The following is an 11,445-nucleotide window of genomic DNA, read 5'->3' on the forward strand; positions in this document are numbered from 1 at the left end:
CTGGTTAGAGGGCGCAGAGAGTTTACGTGGGTGGCTAAGTAAACAGGGTCGATCGTTCTGAAGGGGTGCCCCCTAGGCCTTATATACTCGACCGTAGGGCAGTACACGTGGATATGATAACAACAAGTAGCTAAAAGGTAGTGAACCTCTTGAGTTTATCCCTACGTAACCCTCGCCGACTTATCCTCGCATGGCTCCGTTGCATGGGGGCTTCAGCGCGGGAAAGTCGGGCCTCTGTTGCGATTTACTCGTTCGACGATGTGGGCCGTCCGGGTTTGCACCAATCTGGTCTCACGTCTTCTCTTCTTTGTTGGTTGTCTTTCCCCAGGCCCACGAAAGAATGACCTTACGAATTATTGGGCCCTCGGGCCTTTCGTGAGGCCTTTTACTTCTTTAGTGGACCCAGGGGATATCTATCCCCCACAGAACCAATGGGCATCTCGACCTCGACACGAGAGGTAAGTCCGTGGATCAAAAGGTATACCGGTCGATGATAGGTTCTCTACTCTATTTATGTGCATCTCGACCGGATATTATGCTCTCCGTATGCATGTGTGCAAGATTCCAAGCCGACCCTAAGGAAGCTCACCTTACGGCCGTAAAACGAATCTTGAGATATTTAGCTTATACTCCTAAGTTTGGGCTTTGGTATCCTAGGGGATCCACATTTGATTTGATTGGCTATTCGGATGCCGATTGGGCGGGGTGTAAAATCAATAGGAAGAGCACATCGGGGACTTGCCAGTTCTTGGGAAGATCCTTGGTGTCTTGGGCTTCAAAGAAGCAAAATTCGGTCGCTCTTTCCACTGCCGAAGCCGAGTATATTGCCGCAGGCCATTGTTGCGCGCAATTGCTTTGGATGAGGCAAACCCTGCGGGACTACGGTTACAAATTAACCAAAGTCCCTTTGCTATGTGATAATGAGAGTGCAATCAAAATGGCCGACAATCCCGTCGAGCATAGCCGCACTAAGCACATAGCCATTGGGTATCATTTTCTTAGGGATCACCAACAAAAGGGAGATATCGAGATTTCTTACATTAATACTAAATATCAATTAGCCGATATCTTTACCAAGCCTCTTGATGAACAATCTTTTAACAAACTTAGGCATGAGCTAAATATTCTTGATTCTAGGAATTTCTTTTGTTAACTTGCACTCATAGCTCACTTATATACCTTTGATCATGTCTCTTTTATATGCTATGACTAATGTGTTTTCAAGTCTATTTCAAACCAAGTCATAGGTGTATTGAAAGGGAATTGGAGTCTTCGGCGAAGACAAAGGCTTCCACTACGTAACTCATCCTTCGCCGTCACTCCATGCATCTCTCCATTCTTGGGGGAGAACGAGCATGAGCATCAAAAAGAAAAGGACTTCGTCTTTGGTATAATCTTAACTCATTTATTTATTGCCAAAGGGGAAGATAGCACTTCGAGGGCTCTAATGATTCCGTTTTTGGCGATTCATGCCAAAAAGGGGGAGAAATGAGCCCAAAGCAAAAGGACCGCACCACCACCTACCTATTTCAAATTTCAAAAACTCAGTATTGAATATTTTTCATTTGGTATCCTATTGTGTTCAAAAGGGGGTATTTCAAAATGATACATCAAAACCCTCTTGAACACTAAGAGGAGAATTTCATTTAGGGGGAGTTTTGTTTAGTCAAAGGAAAAGCATTTGAAACAGGGGAGAAAATTTCAAAAATTGAAAATGCTTTGCAAATCTTATTCATTTACCTTTGACCATTTGCAAAAGAGCTTTGAAAAGGATTTACAAAAGAGTTTGCAAAAACAAAACTCGTGGTGCAAGCGTGGTCCAAAATGTTATAAGTAAGAAACAATCCATGCATATCTTGTAAGTATTTATATTGGCTTAATTCCAAGCAACCTTTACACTTACATTATGCAAACTAGTTCAATTATGCACTTCTATATTTGCTTTGGTTTGTGTTGGCATCAATCACCAAAAAGGGGGAGATTGAAAGGAATTAGGCTTACACCTAGTTCCTATATAATTTTGGTGGTTGAATTGCCCAACACAAATCTTTGGACTAACTAGTTTGCCCAAGTGTATAGATTATACAGGTGTAAAAGGTTCACACTCAGCCAATAAAAAGACCAAGTTTTGGATTCAACAAAGGAGCAAAGTGGCAACCGAAGGCTCTCTGGTCTGGGAGCACCGGACTGTCCGGTGTACACCGGACAGTGTCAGGTGCACCAGAGGACTCCAACGCGAACTCGTCACCTTCGGGAATTTTCCAGGCCGGCGCGCTATAATTCACCGGACTGTCCGGTGTACACCGGACAGTGTCCGGTTCTCCAAGGAAGCGCGGCCTCACGAACTCGCCAGCCTCGGGATTTCACTTCAGCCGCTCCGCTATAATTCACCGGACTGTCCGGTGTGCACCGGACTGTCCGGTGTACCAGCGGAGCAACGTCTATCTCCGCGCCAACGGCTACCTGCAGCGCATTTAATGCGCGCTCTGCGCGCGCAGATGGCAGGCGCGCCCATTCTGGCGCACCGGACAAGGAACAGTAGATGTCCGGTGTGCACCGGACACCCAGGCGGGCCCACAAGTCAGAAGCTCCAACGGCTAGAATCCAACGGCAGTGACGTCGTGGCAGGGGGCACCGGACTGTCCGGTGTGCACTGGACTGTCCGGTGCGCCATCGAGCAGACAGCCTCCCAACGGCCACATTTGGTGGTTGGGGCTATAAATACCTCAACCACCCCACCATTCATTGCATCCAAGTTTTCCACTTCTCAACCACTTACAAGAGCTAGGCATTCAATTCTAGACACACCAAAAGAGATCAAATCCTCTCCCAACTCCACAAAAGCATTAGTGACTAGTGAGAGTGATTTGCCGTGTTCTTTTGAGCTCTTGCGCTTGGATTGCTTCTTTTCTTTCTCACTTGTTCTTGAGATCATAACTCCATTGTAATCAAGGCAAGAGGCACCAATTGTGTGGTGGCCCTTGCGGGGAAGTTTTGTTCCCGGCTTTGATTTGAGAAGAGAAGCTCACTCGATCCGAGGGATCGTTTGAGAGAGGGAAGGGTTGAAAGAGACCCGGCCTTTGTGGCCTCCTCAACGGGGAGTAGGTTTGCAAGAACCGAACCTCGGTGAAACAAATCTCCGTGTCTCACTTGCTTATTCGCTTGGGATTTGTTTTGCGCCCTCTCTCGCGGACTCGTTTCTTTATTACTAACGCTAACCTCGGCTTGTAGTTGTGTTTATATTTGTAAATTTCAGTCTCGCCCTATTCACCCCCCCTCCAGGCGACTTTCAGGAAGAAATTCTAAAGGTAATGACTGAACCCTTGCCTATCAAGCTAAGTCCACTGGGGCCACATCTGACGAAGCTTTTATAGAAGAAGAAGGATCCCTCGGCAACGAAGAAGTCTGCTGGGCCGAAAAAACGAAGAATTATTACTGTGACAGAGGCCATTGAAGAAACACCACCGCCAGCTTCGGCGTCAAAGGCACCAGCTATCGAGAGCGCTACAGCTACCAAAGCTGCACCTACCGAAGCTGCAACGGCCAAGGATGCAAACTTAGAAAGCGCACTTTCTGATATAGATAAAATACTTCTGGATATGGCCGCAGAAGAAGCTACTACAGCCGCCGAAGAGACCATGGCCACAGTGCTTGGGAAAGAGAAGGAAATAGCCGAAGATACTTCAGAAGAAGAAAATTTCAACTTTCAAAACTTAATTGGACAAGAATTGACAAAGGCTGAGAGAGAAGAGTTGAGAGATTATGTCATATCCTGCGGGTATCAGCCAGGGGCTCTACTCTTCGGCGATATCGATGATGAAAGCTTAGGTTGCCTCTGAGACCGGACTGGAGCGAAGGTCATCGGTACTCTGTCGAAGAGTATTGGTTTCCCGAAGCTTGAGACCGATATCAGCCGCTACCGACAACAGCATATCGTTGGTAGTTTATTCTATTCTAACTTCAAGGTAAAAACTTTTCTTCGACTTTGCATTGTTTTTAACAACGAAGGTGTTTTCTAACAAAGGTTGCTTCTATACAGAGTATGTTATTGAGCAAAGCTTTGAGGATGTAACAGGACCTTGAAGACAAGAAATATGAGATTATAATTGAAGGTTTAGAAACCAAAATAAAAGATCAAGCAGCTGCTCTTGAAAAGAAAGATTTTGAACTTCAGACAATGGAAGGCTTACTGGCAGAAGCTAAAGACAAAATTGCAAAGTTGGATAAGGAGCTTCTCTCAAAATCAAAAAGCTTCGAACAAGAAAAGCAGAAATTTGATACGAAGTTTGAGGCTGAGGTTGAAAAAAGTTCAAATTTGCAAAAATCATTGAAAGAGCTTCAAGATAGATGTTTAGAGTTCAGCAACCGATGCGTGCAGCAGCTAAAGCAGGTCTTTAACTCGGTTGGAGCCAGCTCTGAGAAATTCAGTCCTTCGGTTGAAGACCTGCCAGGGACCTTCGAACACATTGAGGGCGAAGTTGGTGCTCTTGATGAAGTTATAGCCGGACACGGTGATTTCTGTGCCCTGCTAGCTTCTCGGAGCACAACTGTTGCCTTCATGAAGTCTGGTTGCACGCATGGGAAAATTGTTAATAGACCAAACTTCAGCTTATCACTAGCAGATTTGATTGATATCCCCAGCCTTGCTCGAAGCATAGGAAACAAATTTATAAAGCAAATATGGACGAAGGGTGGGCGAAGCCTAGCTGGTGATGAAGCTCGAAGTCATCTTAAGCCGGTAATAAAATCATACCTTGTACTTACCTTTTCCTTGAAACTTGAATTTTCCTTATAAAGCTTTGATATGTACAGGATGACGAAGCCGAAGAACACAGAGCCGAAGCTTAGCAGGCAATCCGAAGCTCAACAGATGATGATGAAGCTCGAATACCTAGCTGTGGAAAAATTCTAAGAAAACTTTTGTATTAACCCTTGTAAAGAATATTGTAACTTAAGAATCAAATTCTACTCTGTAAATTTGTCCATACCTTGTAATATATTTCTACCTTTCCATCGATGTATGAAATGCTTTGATGTGGTCGAAACCTGTATTTTTGAGCCGAAGGCGAAAAACACCTTCCCTTCTTTTCGTACACAACGAAGCATGAATCTGCTTCTTGAAGCTGTATGCTTAGAACCGAAGCAATTGTCTGTATTTGTATGATATGATGATGAACCTATGTATGTCTAAATGAATGTTTATGAATGCAATGTATGATGTAATGTATCGTGCAAATGAATGCCCAAACATACACATTCGAAGCTTCATCCACAAACTTCATTCCCTTAGGAATGACTGAAATTTCTTTGTCGTTTATTTTTCGGCTGCACCGCTTATTTTTCGGTGTAAGTTCTGCATCCCCTTAGGAACGTCTTTTAAACTTCTTCGCCTTCTATTTCAGCGGTATTCGCGTTGACTTTTCGCGCTTCGCCTTATATTTCGGCGGTATTTGGCTCTGCATTCCCTTAGGAACGACTTTTGAGCAGAAAACTTACGTTGTGCTCCCTTAGGAACGACTTTTTGTAGCTTCGTCATGCTCTGCATCCCCTTAGGGACGACTTTCGAGCTTCTCTCTGTTTTTTTTTCTCTCTGCACGATGGTGCATGCTCAGATTTTACATTTACATATTTGGGGGATTTTGCTCTCATGAAGCTGAATGAGAAAAGAAAATTTACAAACTATGGCCCCGTTAAAAACCTTTCTCCCCCTTTGGAAAGGAAAAGGGTGCCATAGAAAAATGAAAAAGATTACATCAATCTATACATAATACCGTCGAAGCTCATCCGCGTTCCAAGATCTAGGAATGTCATTGTCATCCATATCCTTTAATTTGTAAGAACCGGGCCTTGACGAAGATACTACCAAAAAAGGTTCTTCCCACTTCAGCTGTAGTTTACCTACTGTGTCCTGATTAGCCACTCTCTGAAGCACCAAATGCCCTGGCTTGATATTTTTCAGTTGGACTTTTCTGTCGCACCATTTTATTGTTTCGACTTGATATTTTTTTATATTCTCCACAGCCTGAAGTCTGACCCCTTCTATAGTGTCTTTTGCCACATGATAATCAGCTTTGTCTTCAGTCGAAGCTGTTGTTCTTATTGACCCCGCTTTAGCTTCTTCTGGGGTTATAACTTCGTCACCAAATAATAACTTGAATAGCGTAAAACCTGTTGATCTTGATACAGTTGTATTGTGGCTCCACACTACTTTTATCAATTCTTCTGGCCACTTTCCTCTCGGTTGATTAAAAATTAACTTCATTATTCCTGTCATTATAATACCATTTGCTCTTTCGACAAGTCCATTTGACTCTGGATGTCTGACTGATGCAAAGTGAATCTTCGTGCCGATTTGATCACAGAATTGCTTGAAAGCATCGGCATCAAACTGTGTTCCGTTGTCCACAGTTATAGCCTTTGGTACGCCGAATCGACAGACAATGTTTTGCCAAAAGAATTTCTTGACTGTGACCGAAGTTATTGTGGCCAAAGGCTTCGCTTCAATCCATTTGGAAAAATACTCCACAACCACCACAACATATCTTAAATTGCCTTGTGCTGGTGGAAGTGGACCTAATAAATCCAGGCCCCATCTTTGCAAAGGCCAAGTCGGTTGTATTAATTGGGTTAGCGACGAAGGTTGTTTCTGGTCTCTTGCACATTTTTGACAATTTTCACACTTTTGAACCAGATCCGTTGCATTCGAAGCTGCCTTCGGCCAATAAAATCCTTGTCTGAAGACCTTCCCCAGCAAAGGTCTAGATCCAATATGAGATCCACACAAGCCTGCGTGTATTTCCTTCATCAGCTCTATACCTTCGGCTCTGGATAGACACTTGAGAAGTGGAGAGCAGACTCCATGTTTGTATAACCCCCCTTCTATTATTACATATGGTCTTGTTCTTGCCTCCATTCTCTTATTATAAGCTTCGTCATCTGAAAGGCAGTTGCCTTGGAGAAAAGATATAATCTCAGTCCTCCAATCCTCACTATGAACAGGATATATATTGAGCACTGCTCTTTCGAGAAGTTCCACCGAAGGTGCTCTTATTGTCTCAAAGAATACTTCCGAAGGTAGAGGCACCCCCTGTGCCGCTGACTTGGCTAGCAGATCAGCGTGCTCGTTTTCTCCTCGTGGAATATTCTTAACAGAAAACCCTTCGAAAGAAGCTTCAAGCCTTCGAACTGTGTCGAGGTATTTCTCAAGCTTCGGGTCTCTTGCCCTACAACTCTTGTCAACATGACCAGAAATAACTTGGGAATCGGTTTTAAGGACCACCCTTCTTATCCCCATTGCTTTTAACTTCCGAAGCCCCAAAAGCAAAGCTTCGTATTCATCAATATTATTTGTGCAGCTGAAGTCAAGCTTTATTGCATATCATGTTCTGACTTTGGAAGGTGCAACTAAGACAACAGCCGCACCTGCCCCGAAGGTTCCCCAAGAATCGTCGTAGAACACCGTCCAAGCTTCGACATCTTTATTTGCTTCTTCTTCCTGAGCCCCTGGCGTCCAGTCAGCGATGAAGTTTGCTAGCGCCTGTGACTGAATCGAGGATCTATGCACATAATCAATGCTGAATTTGTTGAGTTCCGCATCCCACTTTCCAATCCTTCCAGAAGCTTCTCTGTTCCTCATGATGTCCTTCAGAGGCTGTGACGAAGGAACAATTATATGGAATGCTTGAAAATAATGTCGAAGCTTCCTGGAGGCCATTAAGACAGCATACAACATCTTCTCCAATTCTGTATAATTTTTCTTTGAGAAGCTTAAAACTTCAGAGACAAAGTATATTGGGGCTTGCTTTTTGATTTGTCCTTGCAATCTCTCCTGCACAAGCGCCGCACTCACTATAGAGTGCGAAGCTGCCACATATAATAGCAACGGAGCCCCTGGCGCAGGTGGAGTTAATGTTGTTATATCAATCAAGTATTGCTTTAGCTCTTCAAAGGCTATCTGTTGAGCTGGGCCCCATTGAAAGACTTCGGCTGACTTTAGTATTTCAAAGATTGGCAAGTTTCGTTCTGCTGATCTAGATATAAATCTATTCAATGAAGCCAATCTTTCTGCCAACCGTTGGGCCCCCTTCTTTGTGCTCGGTGGTTCCATTCGAAGGATAACTTTGATCTTGCTTGGGTTAGCTTCAATCCCCTTCGTCGAAACCAGACAGCCAAGGAACTTGCCCTTCTTCACTCCAAAGGCACACTTTTCAGGATTTAATTTCAGGCCAGCTTGTCTGAAATTAGCAAATGTTTCTTGCAGATCAGTGATATGATTTTCTTGCTTCGTGCTTTTTACTATGATGTCATCAACGTATGTTAGCACATTTTCTGCCTATCTGGGAATGAAGGACCTTGGCCGTCATTCTTCTGAAACTGCCTCCAGCATTCTTGAGCCCCTCAGGCATTCGAAGATAACAATAGGTGCCACTGAGAGTTATGGAGCTAGTTTTCGGCTCATCCTCCTTCTTCATCCATATTTGATGATATCCTGAGTAGCAATCCAACAGACTCATAAGTTCTGAAGAAGCTACTGCATCCACAAGAGAGTCTATCCTTGGTAATGGAAATTCGTCCTTCGGATAGGCCTTGTTGAGATCCGTGAAATCAATACACATTCTCCATTTGCCATTGGCCTTCTTCACCATAACAGTATTGGCTAGCCACTCTAGATATTTTACTTCTCTGATGACACCAGCACTGAGAAGTCTTTTTACTTCATTCCGAGCACCTTCGGCTTTATCATCAGACATTTTCCGAAGCCTTTGCTTTCTGGGCCTGAAGGATGGATCAACATTGAGTGAATGTTCAATGACATCCCTGTTGACACCACAGAGATCATTGGCCGACCATGCAAAAACATCTTTGTTGTTGAATAAAAACCTTATCAAAGTTTTTTCCTGCTCTTCAGATAATTGAGACCCCAGCAGTACCTTCTGCTCTGCTATGTCTTCACATAGAAGCATGTGCTTTGGCTGATCAGTCGAAGCAGCCTTCTCTCTTCTGTACTTGTACTGCTCACAGGCTTCGGCTCCATCTATATTGTGGATGGCTTTTGAGTCTGTCCAATTTCCCTCAGCCTTTATGGCAGCTTCATGGCTTCCATGAATTGCAATAGGCCCTTGTTCCGAAGGTATCTTCATGCATAAGTATGCTGGATGAAGAATTGCTTCGAAAGCATTAAGTGTCCCGCGACCAATGATTGCATTGTAGGGGTATTCCATGTCAACAATATCAAACACAACCTGTTCAGTCCTTGTGTTGTGGACAAATCCAAAGGTCACTGGCATTGTTGTTGAAGGCTAAAAAGAGCCTCGCGGACGGTCCCGCCCTGAGGCCGGACGGTCCGCGGTCCGGACTGTCCGCGGTGGCGGCGCGGACGGTCGCGCGTGCGCAGAGACAGTTAGGGTTCCTAGTTTCTCGCGGGATTTGTTACCTAAAACCGTGGGATTGACTAGGAAATTAGATCGAAGCGGATCCAGACCTCCCCCTTTATATAGATGAAGGGCTACAGCCGATTGAACCCCCATCAATCGAATCAATACAACTTCTATTTCGCATTTATTTCCAGTACAATTAGGAGTAGTTCTAGTCTAGTTCTAGGTTAGCCTCTCAATCCTCAAATCCTCCGCTCCTCTTCGACTCTACGTCGATTAGAAGAGTCTAGGTCGGCCTGCCGAGCCTAGACAACTCATAGGATCTCTCCTCCCCGACGGGGTCCCTCCCGGGAGCGAGATCCAGGCACCGCCGGCGACCTTTCGCCGCCCCCTGCGCACGAGCGGACCGTCCGGCCCTAGGGCGCGGACCGTCCGGCCGTTAGGCAGGGAACGTCAGCCTCTGTTCCAGGTCACGGACCGTCCGGTCCCTGGTCGCGGACCGTCCGCGTCTGTGCAGAGAGCACCGACGCCGGTTCTTGTTGAGTGTTTGGCGCCCGAAAAAGGTGTCAACATACTTTTGGCGACTCCGCTGGGGAAGGTGTTTAGATCTACTAAAAATCAGGCCTTCAAATGGCCGGTTCTAAAGATCACACTGATATCTCCCCGGACAATATCCTGAAGCCGGCTGTTGAAAGTCTGACGGCCGATGAGCAACAACAATATGAGGACTACATGCGTCAAGCGAGGGAGAAATTCTTATCACAATACACGATGGATCGCCACCAGAAAGTTGTCAAACATGGAGAGACCGACGTCACATCTCTTCTATCTTCGCTTCAAGTCCCCAACGTAAGTAAACCCGACGACATCCAATTTATTAAACAGTATGTAGATCATCAGCAGAATCAAATGAAACAACAGATTGGAGGGTTAGAGGAGTCAATTAGAAAATTAACGCATACGTTGGAGAAGTCTGTTGCTCCTAGTTTTCCATCATATGAGACTAGTAATAGGATATCTATGTCTGATACATCGGCAACAAATGGGGATTTGCAGACCCAACCATTATATGGTATGCCGATGAACTCATATCCAGGGCAAGTACCACCGCCGCCATCCCTGCTTGGCAGATCAGCGACCCTAAATACGGTCGGACCGTCCGAGCTTCTGCACGGACCATCCGGCCCATACGCAGACCGTCCGGCTTGCTCTGCCGGACAGTCCGGGGCCGCCCTAGGACCGTCGCCGTCCCTGTTTGGCAGATCGGCGACCCTTGACGCGGTCGGACCGTCTAAGCTGCTACCCGGATCGTCCGACCCTTACGCAGACCGTCCGGCTTTCTATGCCGGACAGTCCGGGGCCGTACCGAGACTACCGCGTGGCGCCCCAATAATGGCGAACACGACCGGCCAGTTCGGATGTACCACCGTACAAACCGGATACACATATGCGAAACCTGCTGTTGCACACCATGCACCAAATTATTACACACCACAACAACAGTATATTTCGCCCTCTACATATTTAAACCATAATGCACCATACAATCACAGACCGATCAACAATATCGATCGGTCACGGCAAGAAGGTCGGTATACTAATACCCGACCAAATGAGCCCCACAGCCCAGGATCCGGTGGTCTACCACCGGGTGCAATGGAAAAAATTAGGGAAGAGATGACTGAACTATTTTGAGATAAGTTCAGAGTTAATGTAGCGAGAGTAGGGCAGTCATACCAAAAGCCATATAATCACCGGTTTGACACTGTCCCATATCCACAAGGGGCAAGGATACCGGAATTTTCTAAGTTTTCTGGTGAGAATGGGAGAAGCACATACGAACACATAGGCCAGTTCCTAGCACACCTAGGCGAATTGGCTGATGGAGAAGCATTTCGTGTTCGGTTATTTTCTTTATCCCTTACTGGTACCGCTTTTGCATGGTACGCCGCCCTGCCTCCTAATTTCATTAATTCCTGGAATGAGTTAGAAAATAAATTTCATGAACATTTCTTTGTCGGGGAATATGAATTAGGATTAGCTGACTTAGCTTCAGTCCGACAAGGACGCG

Source organism: Zea mays, chromosome 5, assembly GCF_902167145.1.
Source record: "Zea mays cultivar B73 chromosome 5, Zm-B73-REFERENCE-NAM-5.0, whole genome shotgun sequence".
Taxonomy (NCBI): Eukaryota; Viridiplantae; Streptophyta; class Magnoliopsida; order Poales; family Poaceae; genus Zea; species Zea mays.